At 37.8% G+C, this 24,135-nt stretch overlaps 1 non-coding gene across 1 annotated transcript; it reads right to left on the bottom strand.

Annotated features, from left to right (window-relative positions):
- Positions 1 to 408: 408 nt before the first annotated feature.
- Positions 409 to 516, bottom strand: LOC122802261. The gene has a single exon (XR_006364907.1). It is a non-coding gene; the product is annotated as a U6 spliceosomal RNA (small nuclear RNA).
- Between the last annotated feature and the right edge of the window lie 23,619 nt (positions 517 to 24,135).

Below are 24,135 nucleotides of genomic sequence, written 5' to 3'. Positions count from 1 at the left end.
TGTGTATATATATATATATATATATATATGTGTGTGTGTGGTATATATATATATATATATCCTAACCTGAGATCACCAAACCTCAGAGAAAAGAGAATATTCCGAAAATGCTTATCCTACACTTATTATATGTAAGTCTGTTTTTTGTGCCATTCAGTCTCCATGTTTGGGCACTCTGTCTAGCAGGTGCTAACATTTCATAGATTCATAGATTGTAACTAGGCTATTGACAGAGTGGCTCTTTGTAAGCCTAACCAGGAAATTGAGGGCTAGGCATTTATAAGGTACCTTTGTCAATAAGAAACATGGTGCCAGTCCCAATGTAAATTTCCTATTCGCTAGCCACTGGTCTAGGTTGTGTTTAAACTGAGTAATGGATGAACTCAGCTTCACATGGATAGGTAGCTTATTCATACAGAACACTTCACAAATTTGCATGTCATCCTTGTGCAGGGGTCATGCTAATCTACCCTGTATTGTTACAGTTTTCAAATGGGTACACTCCAACAGCTATTCAACTTAAGCTTAATCACTGGCTTAGACCCCAAGGTATGAAGCACAGCAGTTATGATGCCACTTCACAAGGGTGGTTTCATTACAGAGCCTAGAAACTACAGACCCCTTAGCCTGACAAACCACATCTGCAAGGCCATAGGATGGTTCATAACTCACCTTATAAACTACAACATGAAACATTTTATAAGACGTGATCCCCAGCAGTTTGGTTTTATTAAGGGTAGATCCTTTCTAATGAAGCTGGTAGACTTTGAAAGAGTAACACAAGCCATGCACAGAGGACATGCTGTTCGTGGGAGCTTATCTTGACCTTGAAAAAAGCATTTGATACCACTCCACATGCTAACATAATTAACATGCTGAAAGCACTCCAAGTTGATCCTATGTAGCTAGAAGGATAGTAAATTGACTGATGGACAGAACCAACACAGTGAAGGTGGCAGATACATCCTCAAAGAGCTTGACAGTAATGAGTGGAGTCCCTCAGCGGTCCTTTCTAGGGTCACTACTATTCGGCTTATACCCCTCTCATCTCCAAATTAAAAACTGCTTCTCTGGCTAATCAGGTTTGCAGACAAATGTAATCTGTGTTTCATCCTCATATCTCCTTCTGACATGCAGAAACTGCAACTTAAACCTACACATGTTAATAGTTGGTGCACAGGAGATAGGCTAAAACTAAATGCTAATGAGTCAAGATTATCATATTTGGTAAACAATCCCTCGACCCAGGCAGAGTTTAGAACATTTATAGTATAGAAATGACCTCACTGCAAAATGAAGATGCTGTGACAAACCTTAGAACAAGAGATAATTCCTTCTCCTTTGATCATCATGTTGGAGTAGTGGATAGAAAATCCTTTTATCTGGTGCAAATAATTGTAAAGGGTATCACGTGTATATCCAAATAAGTCCTTATTCCTCTATATTCTTCACTGATCCAGCCCCATCATAGATTACAATGCCCTTTTGGAGATGTATCTTACTAGACAACATCAAGTACATAGTTGGTTAGACCTAGAGATGGTTAGATAAATGTTTATAGGCCTAAAAGACCTGAGCTATCAGGAGAGGCTGAATGCTCTATCTCTGCACTTCATGCCCTATAAAATCCTTAGGGGCATCCTGTGGCTTGCTTTATCGGCCATTAGGTGTCTGGCAATCCTACTCCTCTTATATTCCACAAATGAACAGTTCAGAGAACACCAGAACCAGGGATCTGAATCTGCTTCTGCATATTAACAAGTGGAGAGGCTGATTCATCATGCAATGACTACCCCTTTTCTGTAAAAAACTTCCACTCCATTTCAAGTACTGTAACATGGTATCTTCCTTTAAAAAGGAGTTAGACAATTGAATGAGTATTCACAAATGCACTCACACATAACTGGTCTATTGCTCCTTGAAAAAGGAGGTAAGTTCTAAGGGCGGGTAGTGGCAAGGAATAAATGACCATATGGCCCAATCGCCTTGTATATTCTATGACTGTAAAATTGTATCATACTTATTAGCCAGATTCAGCACTTCATTGCTTGTGTCCGCTCATTCCTGGCCTGGATGGTCATGTAGGAGTGTGAAGCTTGGCAATATTGTTGTTAATATGCATCTTACTACTGTTAATATGCACAGTGCCATTATGTTGTGCATTGATATGTGTTACGGTACATCCTGTACATGTAGCTGTGTTCATCAGGCTACCATCCTTCTCCTCATTAAGACCTGTAGTGTGGACATGACATTTTCAGAAACTGATTTCAGTAGGTATCCTGCATGGTACAGCAGAGACCTTCATCCACCTGCTGCACAGGAACCATAAGAAGCACATGCTGAGGAAGTCTGAGGTGCCCTGTATACAAAACTAATGCCTGGCATGAGCTTGCCAGGACAGGGATTGACACAACTGGCATCACCTGCTCTGTTGACCGTGCAGGCACAAACATAGTGAGTGATCTGCTGAGATGTCACACACACCTTCACTTCAAGTGAGAAGAAGATGACATTAGGAAGAGGTGCCCACAGTAATATTTTAAACATTTTGTCCTATCCCCTGCTGCTTCAATTGCCTTCCATTATCATGGACAAGTTGTACTGATTGCAGTTAGTTTTATATTTTCTGTTAGTCCAGAAGACACGGGAAAAGAGGATGACATGTCTAAGGAAGTGAGACTGGCTAGGCTTACTAGTTGACAGACTAAGTTTAGTGTATTGCTGCCAGTGGTATCTACATGCATGAAGTGTAACACTCACGTTCACATTACTGTTTCACTTTATCTTTGTTTTGTCTATTTTGCTATTTGTTTGTTTGTTTATTTTCTTTAGTTTGTTTTATTTTTCTCCATTTGTTTTCATTTTTTCAGGGTCAGGCATTGTGTAAGTTGTGGTGAGCCAGTGATGTGCTGCCCTGAATATATTTCCTATTGTTGGACTCACATCATTCCTCATGCCTGCCTCACCACAGGATTATGAAAGTCAGTCTTCAGAGAATCACCTAGGATACTCGCTTGTGACCTTGGTGGCCTCATCTCAGGAGGGGCAAAGGCTCTCCAAAAGAAAGTGGGCCACCCAGTGTAGAGTGCACTGTTATTAGCTGGTGTGCTCTACTGTTTTTTTTTTGTTGTCTTTTGATTTGTTTATATAAAGTATTTTAGTACTGTTGGCCTCCCAGTTGCACTCTTTGTCTATGAGTAGCCTTTTTTTCGTATTTACTTTTCCAGTCTCTAGACTGAAAACCAGGACTTCTACTTAATTAAATTTGCAGATGACTGCAAGCTGGGAATTATTGCTGTTCCCTTCTAATTCTCACTGTGATAAATCCCTGGTTTGCTAAAACAAGCTCAAACTAAATGCCAAAAAGTACAATATTCTCACATTTGGTAGACAATCTCTCCCCTCCACCTACAGTATTCATAATACTCCACTAACAAATTAAAGTGTAGCTAGGAACCTTGGGACTTGGGATGATAATTCCCTCTCTTTTGATCATCATGTGAAAAGAGTAGTCAGAAAATTATTCTCCTTAGTGCAGCTATTTACCAAGGGAATATTTTCTGAATTCAAAGAGGGTCCCCTTATATTCACCACTGATAAAGCCAGTTATTGAATAAAATGACCCCTTTGGGATGTACCTCACTAACCATATCAAACACAGAGGTATAGCTCCATCCCTCCATCCATCCATCCTCAACCCCTTTTTCCAATTTTTGCACATGGGGTCAGGGTGTCACTTCAACAGTGACAATTATCTTGAGGCAAGGTTTACACCGCTGGGTTGCTAGCCCTGCTGTGGTAATTCATCCATACCACTCACTCACACCTATGGCCAGTTTAGAGTGTCCAGTCCAGCTACTGCATGTCTTTGGAATGAAACTATTGCACCCTGAGGAAACCCACATGACCACAGGGAAGACATGCAGACTCCACACACAAGGCACTCCAGCCTAGAATCAAACCGGAGAACCTCTTGCTGTGAGGTGACAATGCTAACCACTGCACCACAGTGGCCACCTTATGATGAGGCAAAGGCGACAGCCACTCTGTGCACAAGATGTTAGTGGATCAACAAATACCAATCGGTCAATATTGCAGCACCAGCATTGCCAGTGCACACAGAAATAAATGCTGATACTGGATACTACTTTTTTGGTTTGAACTCAAGCTCTTCAGCATTTTGTGCATGGTATAAGTTGTATCAAGTGGCTTGTGCGGGTTTTTAAAATCAGAAAGTGTTTTTATTTTATAGTCCTGAATTAGAGGACTTTTTTTTTTGTTCTTCAACTTATATTTGAGAGCAGGAATGGACCTGACATGAAACAGTACCAGAGGCTAGCTAAGCAAGATATGACTCGGATCAAATAACTATAGGGACTGCAGATGTCCCTAATTAAGTAGATTACACTCTTATAGACTCTGCGTTTCTGAAAGAGGTTAAAATACTGTCCCTGTTTTCAATGATTTATAGACTCTTGAGAGGTGATCTATGACTAGCCTTCCATGCCATTAGACACCCAGATGACCTGTATCTCCTGTATCTCTGTAAAGCCAGTAGTTCCATTAATATCAGAACTTGGATTTAAATCTTCACCAGCAGATAAATAGAACATGATGGATGGATAGACAGAAGCATCACATAGCACCGCTCCCACCTCTAGAACAGTCTGCCCCTGCAGTCAAGCAGTGTAGTATACTAACTTCCTTCAAACTGAACCTGGATGAACTGAATGGGTACCACAACTTTACTCAAGGATCGACTGGCTTAGCTCTCATAGAAAAAGTGGTTGTGGCCTGAAGGTGAATACTGGTAAACCTTATATAGTCACAAGACTAAGTTGCCTTGAAATTGCTGTGAATCTTATGAATTCTATGAAATACTTATATTGATTGTCCATAGTGCCTGTGTTGCAGCTGTGTGGTGCTTCATTACCTATATGAGCATGGGCAGTGTCAAGAATGGGTCACATGATCGCACATAACATAGTCATTCCAGCAACATGTTAATTATCATTATTATGGTTATGCAATTTCATTATGCAACTCTGTCCTAGACATGGCAGTGTTATATCAATGCTCATACATACATACCTAATCTGCATCAAGCTACAGTACTTCTCAACTATCCATACTTTTGCAGAATGGCCAGAATTTTGCCTCATATTTTTGGCCTATCTCTCCTAAAGCTTGTGTTTTTCTAGAAAGTTATTGTGTGCTGAATCATGAAATAGTGGAATTCCTTTGAGTTTAAGACTTAATATCCTTCATAAAAAGAATACTAATGCAAAACCTGCTATTACAGCAAATTTCAAAGTTTATAAAACCGATTTTTTAAATATACCCCTGATTTTTGTCCTTAGTCCTCCCATAATTTTTGACTTTGTCTGGATTTCTTGTACTTAGAGATTGATGCACATACTATACCATTTCCTGCAATATAGCAGTATTATGCATTTTTCTTAACACAACCAGAATTTCAAACAATATATCAATGTTAACAATTATAAAAAGCAAAATGAATAAATCAGTAAATTTTGCAACTGTGTCCTGTGTACCAGTCAGGTGATAATGACTTTTTAAACAAATATACTGCAAGTACATTTTGAAGCTGAATTGCCCTCAACTTGCAGAAACCATTTGACACAAATGGTTAACTATTTTAAAATGTCATTGCAGTAATTTATTTATGACATGGTGGTTAAATGAATACTTATGTACTAGGTAAGTAATGGTGTAAAGATAATTTTAAATCCTGTTGAGCTAGAGAGTATGCTATAAGGCAGCAGGTAATGATTCGCATTCCTGTCAGACAACAAGCTGCAAGCAGATTGGGAGGGACCCTACAAGGTGGCAAGAAAGGTAAGTGATGTTAACTGCATGGTAGAACTGCTAGGCAGGAGGCAAGAACACAAACTGTACCATGTTAACATGATGAAACCTCACCCTGACAGGGAGGCCCTCGTGCTGAGTATTTGCAGTGGATTGCAAGAGGAGTCGGAGGGAGATCTGATGACTGATCTCCTCAGTGAGGCTCAGACTGACACCTCAGTGGAAGGGGTAGAAATGTCCCAACAGCTATCCCCTACCCAGGTTTGAGAAATCCGAGCAGTGCGACAGGAGTTTGGGGACATGTTCACTGGGAAACCAGGGTGCACCCACCTGGTGCAGCACTAGGTGGATTCAGGATCCCAAAGACCTATTAGGCAGGCCCCTTATAGGGTGCCTGAGAGAGTCAAACAGTCTCTGAGGGAGGAGATACAGGAAATGTTGGAACTAGGGGTAATTCAAGTCCAACAGTCCATGCACCTCCCTAGTGGTGCTGGTGCCAAAGAAGGATGGCAGCACCAGGTTCTGTGTGAACTACAGGAAATTAAATAGTCACACAGAGTCAGATTCTTACCCCATGCCTATGACAGATGAGGCCTTAGAGCAGCTGGCTGGGGCTAAGTTTCTTACAATCATTGATCTTACCAAGGGTTACTGGCAGGTGTCCTTGACTCCCAGTGCTAAAGAGAGGTCATCCTTTGTGACTGCTTTTGGCTTGAATGAGTTCACAAAGATGCCTTTTGGGATGAAAAATGTCCCAGTGACTTTTCAGAGGCTGGTAGATCATATCCTAGCAGGAGCAGGAGTGTTTGCCCTTGCTAACCTAGATGGTTTTGCCACCCAAAGCCATTCCTGGCAAGAGCACCTTCAACATGTCAGGGAGGTGCTGGGCAGACTACAGAGGACAGGGTTAACCATTAAGCCAAGCAAATGTCAGGTGGGTATGGCAGGGGTCTCTTACCTGGGACAGAGAGTGAGGAGTGGTAAGATCAGGGTTATAATGAAAGCTCAGTAGGAACCCAGACTGTCCAAATACAATAATATTCCAAGAACGGATGTCCAAAAGGCTGAAGTTGAGTAAAAACAGTTTTAATAACAGTAATGAATGTACACAAAACAAACTGGTGAGCACTTTCATGGCCTGCCTGCTTCTTCAGACCGTAACAAACAATAAAACACGTAAAACCTTATAGACAGATAATCAGCCAATCAATAAAAAGATGTCAAGCCACATGGTGCAATTAATGATGCAATCCTCTCCTCTTCAGAGCAGGTTTTAAAGACACAGCATTTTTCAGACCTGGGTATACAGCAGCCCTCAGGTCAAGGATCCATCTTAACTTAATATATTCTGTTTCATTAGTTATATCACCTCCTCTTATATTAGTACCAACTTTATGCAGAACCAAAAACTTAAATCGATGCGTATCATCAGTTTCCATTATATGATAGGCTAACGCATTGCTTTCTTTCCTATTGTGTATATCATTATTTTGCTCAAGTTCTCTTTCTTTCAACATTCAGTTGGTTTTCCCAATACAGAACCCTTCACATACAATGCACTTTGCCCAATAAACTATGCTCTTATCTGTGCAGTAAGCATAAAAACTAAATTCAATCTTTCTCATAGTTCTAGGAAGTGTGACAGAAGTAACCATGCACACATGCTTACAGGCACTGCACGATCTACATGCATACATACCTTTCCTTTCACAATGTACCCTGTCTACATAGATCTGTCTATAACACAGACATTGCTTCAAGATTTTATTGTTTTTAAAGAGAATCATTTCATTGATCATACCAAGGGTTACTGGCAGGTGCCATTGACTCCCAGTGCTAGAGAGAGGTCAGCCTTTGTGACTCCTTTTGGCTTGTATGAGTTCACAAAAATGCCTTTTGGGATGAAACATGCCCCAGTGACTTTCCAGAGGCTTTCAGATGATATCCTAACAGGAGCAGGAGGGTTTGCCCTTGGTTACCTCGGTGATATTGCCATCTACAGCCATTCCCTGCAAGAGCACCTTCAACATGTCAGGGAGGTGCTAGGCAAACTAGAGAGGGCAGGGCTGACTATTAAGATGAGCAAATGTCAGGTGGGTATGGCAGAGGCCTCTTACCTGGGACATAGAGAGGGGATTGGTAAGATCAGGCCAGAACCTGCCTAAGTGGAAGCCATTCAGGCATGACGTGCATGCACCTGTTACCAAAAAGCAGATAAGTGCATTCTTATGGACAGCAGGGTACTACAGAATGTTCATCTCCAGTTATAGTACCATAGCTGCTCCCCTCACAGACCTGACAAGGAAGAACAGGCCAGATAAGGTAGTGTGGGCCTCAGCATTTCAACAGGCATTCCAGAAACTTAAAGAATTTTGGGGAAGACCCTCTGAGTTAGCCAGTCCAGATTACAGCAAATAATTTTTGTGCAGGTGGATGCTTTGAATCATGCGGTGGGGGCTGTACTTAGCCAGATGTCTTCAGAGGAGAAGAGCACCCAGTGGTTAATCTCAGTTGTAAGCTTCAACCCAGGGAGGAAAGCTATGCAGCTGTAGAAAAGGAATGTCTAGCCATAGTGTGGGCACTGCAGAAACTTCAGCCTTATCTGTATGGAAGAAAATTCACTGTAGTTAAAGATCACAATCCCCTAACATGGTTACACCAAGCCAGCCAGCAAAATGCCAAGCTGCTAAGATAGAGCCTAGGGTTGCAAGCATATGATATGTCAGTGCAGCACTGCAGTGGGATTAGCAGTGCCAACGCAGATGGGCTCTCAAGACAGGGAATGGGGTAAGGTATACTCAGATAGACCTAACCCTCTCAAGCAATGTTTCTCAAGGGTCACTTGAAAAACTAGCTTGAGTTCTCTGGGGTGGAAGATATGTGAAGATATGTGAAGGCTGCCAGCCTAGCTAGATAGAATTTTGTAGATAATTCTATGCCATTGTAAATATGAATGTAATCCACAGGCTTGTCCTCTTAAAATGTAAGAAAACTGTTAAATGTTGAACTTCAAAAATGTAACCACAGTGCACTCTGCTGGAAGAAAGCTGATAAGTCAAACATTGTATGACTGTTTGATGTCAAGGCTCAGAGACAATAATGTTTGGACTGAGAAATCCCTTCCATTGTTTTGAGACCAGAGTTAATTGCTAGATTTTACTTATATAATATATTTTATTGCTGTATTTTACTGGCCAGGTGAAAGATCAAAGAAATGTTAAAACTCTGAGTTTCAGTTAGCCTGTGAACCAGAGAAAAATGATGTAACCTAAAATGAGTCAGCAGTGATGTATTATTTTTAAGACTTTCTCAGAGAGAGAGAGAGAGAATCAGAGCATTTTGCATTTGTCTTCAGAACTGACCACTCACCAGCACTTGCTTTGCTCTGTCTGTATGTAAGTAGGATCTTAGACTTTAGAGTTTCTCTTAAGAAGTCGATAGAGCATAGTAAGTTTAGACTAGCTGTTTTTTATATTTATGTCAGACTATTCTACATTATTATTTTAAGCATTTTCCTGTGATTTCTGAACTATTGACTAGCACTGTGTTGAATTGAGATTTGTCTTGTGTTTTTATTATTTATTAAATATTTTTAAACCTTTCAACTGTGGCTGTTTTCCATAGAGATAATTTAAGCTCTAAAGTACTTGCATTTATTAAGTAATACTGTCCAAGCCACTCCAATAGTCTTCCTGCTCAGTCACACTTACTATTTGGATATCAGTAATATTACACAGTGAAATTGGTCACCCTTTGGAAAGGGCCTTGGAGTAGCTGATATGTAGGTGTCCCGGTGACAGTGATTTTTACCTTATAATCTGGAGAGAAGGGGGCATAGCTGGAGAACCTATGCCAGCATTCCCCAAGAGTGTTTCTGTGTTTGTATATAACTCATATCTCAAAGTGTGTGTGTGTGTGTGTGTGTGTGTGTGTGTGTGTGTGTGTGTGTGTGTGTGTGTGTGTGTGTGTCAGCTGCTTGGGCAAGGACACAAAGCACTGGTTGGATAGAGAGAGTGCTAGGAGGACTTGGCTTGGGACCCTGGCTAAGGACCCCACATATATATATGTATATATATGGGAACACTTCACATAATCGAATTATTAAAATCTCGATTTGCATATGGTCAAGACCATATGATTGAGATTGTAATAAATCGAATGTGTGTAGTGTTCTGAAATAACACTTTACTTACCTGAATACATTACGTGCACACAGAGGCAAGTATTGTTGCATGCCTTGTGTGTACGTAATGTATTTTTTGTTTCGTGGTGTTGGCAGGAAGTAAAGAAATCTCCGCTTTATGCTTCGCATACAGCGCAAGACGGGAGATTTCCCATCTCCCCACTGTAGCACGATCTTGGAGTTGGTATATTTAAGTAGGGGGGGGTGTGGGGGGCACAGACCCCCACATGGGGGGGTGCAGGGGGGCGAAGCCCCCCTGCAAAAGCGAAGCTTGTGGTTTTTTTTTGTTTTACTGGTTTCCCTTCAGAAGTCCGAGTTTCCGAAACTCGAGCTTTTGGTTTCGGTTATTTGTAGTTCGAGATTTTGGAAATTCGATCTTCTGAAGTGAATCCATATGTATATATATAGCTGTGCCAGTGGGGAGTCTTATTGGGGATCTGCAGAGAAAGGGAGAAACCAGCCCCAGAATGGCTGTGATCTCTGTGTGCTTGTAAGGGAAAGTGTACTTTACTGTGTGTACTTGTTATCCTTCCCAATGTGGATGCCCCTCACTGGTGCTAGTGTTGAGGATTGAGGCTCCTTGATTACTGGGCCAGTGCATGGGCATCACATAACCATTTCTTTCAAATTAATTAATAGAATTTAATCATAGTATAAGGTCTTGGATATATTAAGAGAATGACACAAGGATGTTCAGAGGAATCAGAAAATTCAGTTACTGAGTCTAACCACTATTATGCCTTGTTAATTCCTAGCCTAGATCCCTTCTTGTGGAATCCTAAGACCACTCATGCCCTGGATATATTTATGAATAAATCAAAGAAACTGGGCATTAAACCATTCAACCCAAAAAGCACTAGTAACAGAAGAAACAAGCTCATTTTTTCATCACAGATGAAGGCTGGAAAAACACTGGGACACGTAACCATGAAGTAAGGAAAAATCTTTATTTATGAACAAATGGTAATATTCTTATCCTATGGATACAGCAATATAAGAACTCATTAACCTGCAGATCTGATCATTTGGTTAAAAAGGGATTTTTCTTTCTCCAAATTTTCAGTGGATACTATTTTACAAAATCAGAACATAGAGATTATGGTACATACCTTTGAAAAAAAATGTTAAAGGTGCGTAACCTACAATTGTACAATTGATGTTTAAAGAGTGATTAAGGGTGAAATGTGACCCTATTGGTTTAAGGAATTTTAAGTTTCCAAATGGAATTAAGATGGATACAAACATGTATATAGAATCAATAGCCAGGGTTGACAGGTACAGCTTTGAATTAACAAACTTTATGATTAAAAATGATAGACTGATTGCATAACTATATGGTGAAATTAAATTGGTTAATGATAACATTTTGAATGATTTGTTATTTAATTATTGCAAAAATTCATGTGATAGAATATCTTCAAAGACTGATGAACAATATAAATTAAATAAACTGAAAATCAAAAGAAATTAAGGGACACTCTCAACTATGCTAATAATCAAGCATATTCCTTCATTATTTCTATTTTTTTTAATCAACAACTAGTTTTAACAGTGACAACAATAGAGAGGAATTACAGGTTACACCAAAACAAGAGAGATATGATGAATGAGGCCAACAATGTGAGCAAACCAATTATAGAAACTATACCGACTTACCAAGAAAGGGTTTCACAGGATGTAGACAACTATAAAATAGGTTACTCTTTAGAGTACCCCCCCCCCCACTTACCCTTCAGATTATAGAGACTAGGGAATCATGGTATGAACAAGCAAGGTCCCCACCTCTTCAACAATTTTTATTACAATCACTTGAGGCAGGAGGGTTTGAGAGAAGGAAGGGGAAGATGAAGGGGGAAAAAAGAAGAATGAATTTGAAGAACACCAATAGCTATTACTAACAGAAGACATAGAGTCAGCATATTGTGGTAAACTACTATACCTCATGGGCTTTAATATTTTTAATTTTAGTTAGTTGACTATCAACAAAGTTGACTATTTGAAAAGGGAGTTTACCTTTGTCTACAGAGAAAAGTAGACATATCTGACTTAATGGACAAATTAAAATTATACTAAGAAAATTAATTTAACTATCAGTTTCTAGGACCCAGATGAACAATGTTCAACAAGTGATGACCATTGTAAAAAGAGTTGTATTTAGTCCAGCTATGAACAGTACAGTGGCAATTTTTGTAAAGGCTTCTGAAAAAGATTTTCATCACTATATAAATTAGTGTCACTTGAGGCTGTTTAACTTGACTACAAGAGAGTTTCACATTGGCCACTTGAAACATCAGGACCCACTACAGTGAGTCCCAAACATGGAGACTAAATGGCTGAAAGATCAGACTTACATATACTAAGTCTGAGATGCCATTTCTCAGAATATTCCCTATTCTCAGAGGTATAGTAACCTTGGAGTTGGTATATGTAAGTTTAGGGGGTATGGGGGCAAGTTTGAAGGAGAAGAGTGATTTTTGAGAGTCACTCTTCTTTTGTGCTCTCAGTCTTTTTTTTATTTTGGCTTCTTAGCACTCAGCATTTTGAGTCCTGATAATTCAACAGGGGGCAAAGTTTTGTGTACTATCTACATTGACCACTGATCCTTCTGTGAGAATTATGAAGGCCTGCAAGGTACGGGAAATGGTGTTGGTAGATCAAATTAATTATATTCGCAATATATTCAACATGCTACAAGATACTTAAAAATATTCCCAGGTATGTTGTTGTTTGTCTTTTGGCTTTTCCCGGTTAGGGGTCACCACAGCTGAACTCCGATCTGCTAATGATTGGAAGTAGATTTTCACAAATGCCAAGGTGCCAGCTGGACATCCAACCTTCAATGAAGGCATGCCCATTTATGCATGCCTTTCGAATGCCCACCCAACCACGGGGAGGACATGCAGACTCCACACAGAAGGCACTCCTCGCACTCCAGCTGAGAATCGAACAGGAGAACCTCTTGCTGTGAGGCAACAATGCTACTGCTGCACCACCATGGACAAGACTATCAAAGATTAAAATTAATACAGTCCACAGGAAAACTGATGTTTCAATTATCTATCATAAGCCATCTTTTGCCATTGCCTACTTACCCTACAAAAGCTGTCACCTTTGAATTTACTACTGAATTTTATTTAAGGGATGGATTGTAAGAATAGCTAGAATGAGTTCTACTTATCAGCTATTTGAAATAGAAAAACTAAAATTAATTACTGTGTTCCTAGAAAGGGGTTACCCCAATAGACTAGATAGGGAGTTACTCAAAAACATTTCCCTACAATAGGGAAAATAATTCCTCCATTGATTAAGGGAGAAGAAGAAGAAATTGGTAGTCATTAGGTTTGTGAAATTATGGGGGAGGCTAACAATACCAGTCTTACAAATAAGAACTTGCCATTTTATAATCTTCTTGTGTTGTGCATTCAGGAGTTTATTTTATTTGTGAGCTCTCCCACATTTTTTTATAGATGCTGTGAACTCACTTTATTTTTTTCTTTCTGTCTGCGAGACTGCCTAGGTTTGGGTGGATCACTGAGTTAGCAGGGCACATTGGAAGTGTTCGACAAGTGGCAGTGACTTTTGTGTCTTTTGTGAGTTTATGTGATTTTTGAAGGTAAATATTTTATTTTATTAATTTTTATCTTTTACTACATTTGATTTAACTTTAGTTAATTTTTAGTGTATTGATAATTTCATTTCACTTTCATTAATAGTTGCTTTACATGTTTAGTTAGTTCATTCACTCATAGATGGATTATTTTAATGAATATGCACTAAATGATTTATTGAGGAATAAATTTATGGTAAAGTGTGGAAATTGTGGAGTTTATCTTATTCATGTAATAATAATATTTTGTTTTAACTGTGTTATCTGAATTAACAGGGATTCTCAACAGTAATATTTATTTATTTATTTATTTTTCTATTTATATATTTATTGATTTGAATGTGTTTACCAGTATAGTCCACTCAGCCATTTAGAGCCCTTTTTCAGTGGAAGCCAAGGGAGAAAGGCTCCATAAAATCATGGAACAATTAACAAATTAACAATTAGAAAATTTACACAAAGATATAACATTGTACAGAATATTAAAAAATATAAGATTTACATGAAAATGAAATGCACAGGCAAACAATAGCAATACATTCTTAAGATTACAAAAAAGTTAAAAAAGTGAAAAGGATAATTTGCAAGAGTTTCCAGAATAAGTATAGTTAAGTTATCTCTTAAGACTTAATTGATAAAGAAACTTAAGTTGTGACTATATACAAGGGAAAGATGTCAGTCTGGTTATGAAGAGAGGAGGTATATTACAAGTGCAGATCTAGTTAGTAGAGAGGTGTTAATGCATAGAAGTTTTGAAAGAAGCATGATTCTGAATGGCACAAATTGTTAATGGAAGGGCATTCCAGGCTCGGGCTACAATGCAAGAGTAAAGTAGTTGGTCTGCATGTAGATTGGGCTTGTGGATTTGCAAAAGGTGCTGTTTTTTGGATCTAAGTGACATATTGGGAAAATAGTGGGTAAATAAAGAACTTAAAGCAAGACAATCTGAGGGTTTGAAAATTATTTTGTGTGCTGTAGTTAATTTCAGATAGGTGAGATAGTGTGGGAGTTCAAGCCAGTTCAGTGAGTGTAGGGATGTGCAGTGGTGGGTACAATGTCTTGCATTTGTTGCAGACTTGCCAATTTTGTTATAAAATGTTTTCAGTTTAGTTTTTAGGGAGGATAGCAGGTTAATGAGCAAAGGGGCACCATAGATAAGAGAGGGAAGCAGATAAGTGGTAGCAAGTACTTGTGTAGTGGGAGGAGAAAAGAATACCTAGTTTTTGATATGTTTTGTCAATGTGTTTTGTTGATGTGTTGTATGTGCAGGTCAAATTTTAGGTTCAGATCAATTGTTTCTCCTATCAGTTTAGTGTGGCTATCTACTTCTATTTTCGTGTTACTCTGGAAAACTATAGTGAATTGAGATTTGTTTATGGGAGTGTTTTTTAGGGTGACTATAATAACTTTAGTTTTGTTAGGATTAAGAGACAAATGGTTATTGTACAACCAGATTTCTAAGGAAGTAAATGCCATTTGAGTGATTTGTTGTAGATCTGATGCAGTGTCTGTGGAGCATATAATAGTAGAGTCATCTACATACTGTATGAGAACCCCCTGACTGAATGAAGAGTGTTGATGATTAATACTGAACAGAAGCAACCCTAATATAGAGCCTTGGGGAACACTGGTAGAAGTGTGAAGATATGGTGATAAAGAGTTTTGCCATGTAACTGCTTATTGTCAGTCTGATAAGTAACTGGAAAACCAGCAAAAAGAGGGAGGTGATAGACCAGTGTCAGAGAGCTAAGTGCAAAGAAGTGTGTAAGATACTGTATGAAAGGCTTTTGATAGGTCAAGAAGTAGGGTGGATACAATTTTCCCTGAGTCTCTGGTTTTATTGACTGGGTCCATGAAGGATATTAGGACAGTTGTAATAGTATGACCTGGTTTGAATCCATGTTAAGTTGGAGATAGGATTTGGTTATTAAGAAGGAAATGGAGAAGTTGCATGTGTATGTATTTTTCAAGAAGCTTAAAGATAGAAGATAAAATGGCTATGAGTCAGTAGTTTGAGATATCAGTCAAGTTGTCTCCTTTATGCAGAGGTATAATAAAAGCTCATTTTCAAGATTTAGAGACATATGACTCCTAGATGGACCTGCTGATTAGTATACTAATATGGTAGGCAATAGCTTCTGCAGTGAGTTTTAGATATTCAGTTGGAAGTTTGCTGTGTTAGAGCTGGGTTTTAGCTTGAGAAGTAGCCTTTTTATAGTAGAAGTTGGGATTGTAGTGATTGAGAATATGGGTGAAGCATTTATAGTTGCTTCAACTTTAAGTGAGGTAATAGAGGAAGCGGACTGGAAGAGATGAGATACTGTGGCTATTCCAGTATAGATTGTACTAGAGTGGAGTTATGGAAAGTTATCAGTGATGTTAACTATAGAATGTATGAAGTGTGAGTTGAAGAAAATGGCTATTTGTTCTAGTGTTTTGTCTGGGTGTGCACACAGGTTGTTTTTTGTGCCAGGGTTTAGAAGTGATCCTATAGATGTCCAGAATTTTTGGGGATTCTGCTTATGGTTTGTTTGAAGTTTTAAATAATAGTCTTTTTTTGTGTTTGGATACTAGTCTTTTTACTTGGTTATGGAGCTGTTTGTATCTCAATAGGTCTGATGGTTTTTTACGTTTTTGCCACTGTTTTCCTGTTTTATCTCTAGTTACCATTAGTTCTTTATTAGGTTTATTTAGCCATAGAGAATGGTGGTTTTCACCATTTTCACTCTAGGGAGATCCAAGACTGTCTAATGTTTCCAAAAAGGTTGCATTAAAATAATCCAAACTGTCATCTATAGGAACATATTTTAAATTTGTCCAATTCATACTTTTTAATATATCGGTAAATGTCTGAGGGTTAAAATTGGTAAGATTTCTAACATGTTTGTAATGATGCTGCTTGTGGAAGGAGGGTGCTGTTCAATGAACAAAAGCTGGGAGGTGATCAGTTATAGCATTTGGGAGAGTACCAGATGAGGCGATTTAGTAGTGTTGGACACCAATATCCAGTCTAGGATAAAACCCTCCTTATTGCTACCATTATATCTTGTTGAAGAGGTGATAAGTTGAGTAAAATGGTATAGGTTTATATTTGAGGTTTCAATTTAGAAGAAAGGTTTAACCAGTTAATATTTACATTACCCAGAATGATGTTTTCATTTTTAATATTGCTAGACAACCATGATAGTATTTCTTCCAGTATCAGTATATTATTGCCAGGGAAAATGTAAAGGTCTATGATACATACATTTTTTACTTATTTATTTTTAGGAAAGAGACTAGAATTTCAGCATTAGAGAATTGCGAGATGACATATTTTATGAGAATATTTTGTAAATATTATGGTAAAGGCATGCTATGCCACCTTCTTTTTTGTGGGATCTATCAGTCCTTATAGCACTGTAGGCTGGAGGGAGGATTTCTGAATCTTTTATATTTAATTTAAGCCAGGTCTTGGTGGCAGCAATGATATCTGGTTTATTGATAGCTAGCCAGGCATGTATGTCTGTAGTTATGTTGCAAATATGTTGTATGTTTAGTGTTACAATAAGTAGAGATTTACAAGAATTAGTAGAGTTGGATAGTGTAGAAAGGGTATGGGAAGTCAGACCTGGATTGGAGTGCATGTGTCCACAGAGGGATAAGAATGAGACTATTGAAGAGTGGAGAAACAGAAGTTGGTTTCTCATTGAACTGTCAATGTAGAATAGATGGGAGAAGATAGAGTATTTTAATGGAATATAATGAGCAGAATTATTTGTTGGGAGAATTTGTACTTTGGAGAAGAGTAGTGGAGTTATTTGATAGAGATAGAAGGATATTTCTGACTAGCTTTTAGATGGAGTTGTTAGGAAGATGGTTATGGTTGTTGGCTTAGTGATACATATGGGATTTACATTTAGGAGTAGTGGGTGTGGGTGAGATTTGGGGGCAGGGTAGGGGAGCAAAGAGAGCCTGAGCATAGCAAGAGCGAATGGAGTGAGCTGAAGCCTTAAGTGTTCGTGTAATACCAGGTAAGTTGCAAAAACTATCAGTTACGTAAGCAACTATCCCAGAAACAGCTGATGTCAAGTTCATCAAACATAAATTAGAAATTTCCTTTAAATGTACATCCAGTTTTGCGTCATCTCAGAATTAAGAATTAATTGAATCACTGGCTCATTCATGGAAATGTCAACCTAAATTTTCTAAATATAATATTAGTTTAAAATATACTCAATATGAAAATTTACCTAAAATTAACCAATTTGCATCTGATCATAAGAGAGAGAGTGCCAGACCCTATCCAATTTGTGGGGAATGATTGATAAATTAAAAAGCAAGAACGTTAGACAAGTAAGTAAGTCAATAAGCCAGTTAATAAAACCAAACAATATTACAACAATAACTTATTTAAAGGGAAAGTATCTGCAAAAAGAAAGCTATGGAGAGTAGTAAAAAAAGAATAGACAAAAAAAGGAAATTTCTCTTTCTGGAACTTTAGACAACAGATAATCTTTCTGTAAAAGTCAGACAAATGTATCTCAAGATGGTAATTGTTCTATGGTTTCTGTTTCGATAGTAATCTAACCACAAGTTCAGCTACTCCAGATTCTAAAAGTAAGGATCCTATAGAGCTGATTGATTCCATTTAGCACCAGCTATTCAAGAATCATTTCATTTCAATCAAATTGCATTCTCTGAGGAAATTGCAATCAAAACAACTAATGTTTCTGTTGACAGTGGAAGCAGTTTTAATGGTTTAAATGTTATTTTCCCACCTGCTTTGCATCCTGAAATTTTAATAAAATTAAAAAAAAACTGTAAATATTATTAAACTATCTCAGGAGGTTAATAAAAACAGAACCTCTGTTGTAAAAAAAACTTAAAAGAAAAGCATCATGTGGGACTGTTCATTGTTATTTCTTAGAAGAATGTCAATTTGATGTTAAAAGTTTTCCATATAAAGGCACTGACACAGCAATGGGTTGTATGTAACAAAGTAAAGACATTTTATTTCCAGCTGATTGTTGGAATGTTAAATGATATAACGAGACCTTTGTGGAATATTGACTATATTCATTTACCTTGCTTTTAAGAAATCTATTAAAGGAAAATATATATTATTCTACTATCTTTATTCATTGTGGGATTAATGACTTCAACAAAACTCCATTATACCTTATGAAAGCCATGGTAATAGTTGTCATTGAACTTTTAGAAAGTAGCAAAATAAATGTATTATGGACAATTTACTTCAATCTGATATGACACAATTCATTTAAGGTCATATTAGAGGTAGTCACAAACTAGATCTCTCTGTAACAACTGACCATCACAAGTTGAAGAAATCATTATGGGTCAACCATTATGTCATTCTGACCATTGTTCAACTACAACTAGTATTTTGTTTGGTCCTATTTTATGACCAAGTGTTGTTAGGAAATATCAGTATCATAAGATTGACTTTATGGGTTAAATAATTTTACAAATGTAATTAACTAGTCATTGTTGTCAAATATTAAGGAAGATGGAGGTTATTCTATCCTGGAGTCTATTCTTAGTAATAATAATATGCCGTAAAGCATATGAAACTCATAAAGTTTCCTTAATAGTGGGCTACTGAGCTGTGCAAAATATACAAAAGAAGGAAGAGACTCTTTCACAAATTAAAGAAAAAATCTAGTCCATATATTAAATCTGCATTAAATGTTATTGCTAAACAATTTAAGGGGTTCTTAAATAATAGAAAGCTTGAGTATGAAAACCATTTATTATCTTCAATAGCTAATAAAACTGTTTTATAAATATATTATTTTTGTTACAGGACTACTGATTCTGTTTCATTATTTTTTGTAGATGAAGATCTGACAACTGATCCTTATAGAACTGCTGATGAGTTTACTAATTTTTTTCTGACTTATCACAATCTAGAAATAAGATGGATAATTTGGAATTGGTTTCTACAACTAATAAGAATTTATCTACAATAAGTACAGAATTGATTACTAAAGTGTTAAATAAGTTAGGAAATCCTCTATGGGTCCAGATTGTATTCCAGTGAAATGATTCATGGCTTGAGAAGTACTTTTTTGCTAGTGTTGCATAAGATCTTTAATACTTAGTATAGTACCTTCCACTTGGAAAAATCAATTATTTCACTTATTTATAAAAAGGGAGATAAAAGGGACTTGCGAAATTGCAGACCTTTAACTCTTACGTTTATTTTATGCAAGTTCTATGAAAGAGTTATACAACATGTACCTTCTCTCTCAATGAATCATAATGGATGTAGTGACTTATATCAACATGCATTTTGTCCAGGTAGATAAACACTCACAGATTTAGTGGAGTTTTATGACCAAATAACTTAGACTCTTGAGTAGTGTTAACAGTTTGTGCTATCCACGTAAAATTCGCTAAGGCCCTTGATACAATTCCACATAATATGATAACTGATACATTAAATAATTGCAAATATAATCCCTTTTTAATTAATTAATTTGGATTATTCTAAGGGATGTCTGGGCATTCTCAATATGTAGCAGTCAAACAGCATCACACCAGCTTTCTCCCTGTATTTCTGGAATACCATAGAGCTCTGTGCTTAGCCCCCTTCTTTACTAGTCCTATAAATAGTCAGTATTGGCAAGCTAAACATGATGATGATTCCAAGTGTGTTTTATAATTGATAAAGTTAGCTCCTTAGTATCTGTATCTGAATTTTTGTGATAATTTTCTTTTTGGGAAAACAATGTAGGACTCAAATTCACATTTATTTTTAATTAGTACTCCTTTAGCTGAAATTGATTGCTATACTGATCATGGTATATACATATCATCTGATTTTTCCTTTTTATCTCTTATTACTGTTATAAAAACATGTGTTATTATTAGTGGGGCATATGCTTAGATTTTTATCTATATGAGATGAAGAAAGACTGGTTAATTTACTTAAGTGTAGAGCCATTTTGTTTTAGAATATAACATCTCTTTTTCATGACAATATAAGCACCGGTTAATGGTATTGGAGTCTGTTTCATGAAAATTTACAAAATGGATACCCTCAGTTCATCACTTATCTTATATTGATAGATGCAAAACCCTAAATGGATTTACACTCCATTACCAGCTTAAAAGAGAAAAAGCTGTAAGTGCATATAACATTTTTAGGGATGACTTGCTACAACTTATAATATATAATATCAATCTCTCTGCCCAAATGACAAAGACACCAATATAATAATATGTATTTATTTATTTGCTATTTTTGACCAGGTTAGTCCATCTGAGCTTTTGCCCTTTTTCAGCAGAGGCCTGAGGAGAAAAGCTCCACAGTAACAGACAATAAAAAGCAGAACAAAAATTTACAATTCATAACATTTGCAAGTAAAAAAAAAATCACATTACAGGATTTGTTATTGAATAAGTAGCAAGCTGTGCAGTAGAGTAGTAATATAATGTAAAGGATGAACGCAAATACACGTTGTCTAAAACAAAGAAACAAGCAAAGGATCAGATAAGAAAATTTAGGTTAAGGGGCAAAGTATATCAGTGGTGTAAGACATAGAGGTCATTAGTAGGAGCCAAGTGGCAGGATGCAGAGGAGATATAGTTAGTGGAGTGAAGTTAGTGTCTAGGTGGTGGGCTTGAATACAGTGCAGTCAGGAGGAGGATGAGGGGAGAGGCAATTGGAGAAGGAAGATAAGTATAGTGTTATAGTGGGCAGGAGAGGGAATAGAAAATGGTATAAAAAAACAAAAGTAGCAGTTAGACTAGTTAGCATAAACATGGGAAAGGAGGAGGTAGTAAGGAAGGAGAGGGATGGAGAGAATAGAAGAGGGTGGGGAAGATTTTTAAATGGGGGTGATGTCAGTGACATTTTTGGGTTCTTTGGAGATAATTTTGAAGAGTTGTCGAACTCATGCGCATGGGTGATATTTCTGAGGGGCATAGGAAGCTTATTCCATGCGAGTGCAGGAAGATAGCTAAAAATACTTTGCCCTTGTGACTTCTTAGGTTTATGAATCTGTATGAGACATTGGTATGAGCTTCTGAGGGAGTGTGGAGGATTGTAAGGCGAGACAAAAAAGGATAAGTTAGGGCAGGAGGATGGCTTGTTTAGGATAGAGTGGATGAAGAGAAGTTGAGTTAGTAAGAGTTGATTAGGGAGTTCTAACCAGTTGAGGGGTGGAGAGCAAGACAGTGGTGTGATTTTGGCGGTGAGTTTGCTGCAAATCTAGCTACTTTGTCATATGTGGATTTGAGTTTGGATAGAAGAAAGGAGTGTAAGTTAGCCAGAATTTGAGAGCAATAAAAGAGGTTAGGGAGAATATAAGCCTGGGTAAGACACATTCTAGAGTTTGGAGTAAGGAACTTTTGATTTCTATTGAGTAGACCAAGTTTTTGATGGGTTTTCTTTATACATTGTTGAATATGGAGGTTGAATTTAAGTTGGTCATCGATTATTACTCTGAGCAACTTTGTGTGGGGTTCAGTAGAGATGATGGTGTTGTTAAGAGAAGAGATGATGAAGGGTGACTTAAGATGGTTGAGAGATTTAGGTAGGAGTAGTAGGAATTTTGTCTTTTTAGGGTTCAGTATGAGTAGGTTGTTTGTCAGCCAGTTTCCAGTGAGGTTAAAAGAAGTTTGTGTTAGAGTTAGCAGGTTAGCGGAGTTGTCATTGGCATTCTGTATGAGGGATGACTATGGCCAGGATGTGTGGAGCTGGTTGATAAAAATATTGAAGAGAAGGGGGCCTAAAATTGAGCCTTGTGGGACATCTATTTTTACGGGAGAAAATGGGATATGGCAGAAAGCCATTTAACAGATTGCTCCCTATCAAAGAGGTAGCTGTTGAACCATGAGATAGTTGTGGGGGAGAGATTAAGCTGGGCAAGTTTGGAAAGGAGGATGTGGTGGGAAACAGTGTCAAAGGCTTTGGAGAGGTCTAAGAAGAGGCAGGATACTAGTTTATTATTGTCTTTGGCGAAAGAGATGGTATTGGTAAAGGAGATGAGAGCTGTAGTGGTGCTGTGGCAGGGGCAGAAACTATGCTGGGTAGGGGTGATGAGGCTCAACTGAGTGAGATAGGACAGGATTTGTTTGTGGAAACAATGTTCAAGAATTTTGGAGAGATGATAGAGTAAAACAATATGGTGATAGTTGGAGAGTTCAACTGAGTTAACGCCTTTGTGAATTGGGATGGTGTAGAATTTCTTCCAAAGGGTTAGGATGGTCAATTCACTTATAGAGCGGTTGATGAGGATAGAGACTTGGGTAAGCTATGACATTAGCAGTAGCCTTTAGGAAGATAGCTGGCAGGTTGTCTGCTGATGGAAAGCATGGTTTTAGTTTTAGAAGAAGGTTTTTAATGTAGTTAGTGGGGATGAGATTTAGTGAGAAAGAGCAATTGGGGGACTGGAGGGGTGGTGGGAGGTGTGGGAGTGGAGTGGACAGAGCTTGGCATGAGTTTGCTAATAGTTTCAATAATATAGGTATTGAAGATAGATGCTGTTTCTAGGGGTTAGTTATTTGGTGTGTATTAGGTGTAGAAGGGTTTATAGTGTGGAGAATTTGTTGACAGAATTCCAGAATTTGTTGGCATTTTTTGGTTGTGAAGTTAGGGTAGTGTGATAGAAGTTTTTCTTATCAATGTTGATGTGTTTTTTTGGCCAGATTACAGAGTTCCCTGTATCTTTGGTAGTGTACAAGAGACTTTCAGTCCAGAGTTTCCATGCAAAATCTTGGTTATGTATGAGAGACCAGGTTGGCTTGGTGAGCCAAGGTGAACAGCGTGATTTAACTCTGACAATTATGGGGGTTACTAGGGAGGTAATGGTGTTTAGGAAGATGAAATTGAATTGTTGAATGGCTTCATCAAGAGAGAGGTTGGATAGGAAGGACCAGTCTATTTCAGCTAGATGGTTGTTAAAAGTGTCAGGGTCAACGTTAGCAAACTTACGGCATTCTTTGAATTTGTAAGGTCTCAGGAGGTGGAAGGAGAATCTTAGCACCCTTATAGGGGAGTGATCACTAATGGTGTCAGGTAGAGATTCGGGGTTGTGATAAAGGTGAGGATGTGAGACAGGGATCCAGTCAAGGGTAGAGCTAGATTTTGTAGGTTTGTGAAGGAAAGTAGGAGATGAGTTAAGCTGGGTGTAGCTGTAAAGGTTTATGCTGGTGGAAGAGGAGTTAGAAGTGATTTCTAGACAGCTGATATTAACATTTCCTAGAATAATAGTTTCATTGGGTATATTATCAGCTATCCTCTGGAGGATTTGTTCAAGTATGGGTATGTTGTCCCCTGGGGGTATATAGCTAGCAACAATAGAAAGGGTTTTGTATTTGTTAAGTCTGCAATTTGAAATGATGAAGTTCAGCTGGGTGAAAAGGGGGGTGGATGGGTTAGAGGGGATAAGGTAAGGAGGTCAGAGTACATTATGGCTAACCTTCCACTTTTTTGTGTGTTCTATCAAGGTGTAGGATGTTGTAACCAGGAGGGAAGAATTTGTTGTCTGTGTTGTAGGGTTTC

The sequence above is a fragment of the Protopterus annectens genome, chromosome 1.part0 (assembly GCF_019279795.1).
Source record: "Protopterus annectens isolate FY-2018-M chromosome 1.part0, PAN1.0, whole genome shotgun sequence".
NCBI classification, from domain to species: domain Eukaryota; kingdom Metazoa; phylum Chordata; order Ceratodontiformes; family Protopteridae; genus Protopterus; species Protopterus annectens.
The sequence above is the reverse complement of the archived record's forward strand: the minus strand, read 5'-3'. Positions and strand labels throughout refer to the sequence as shown.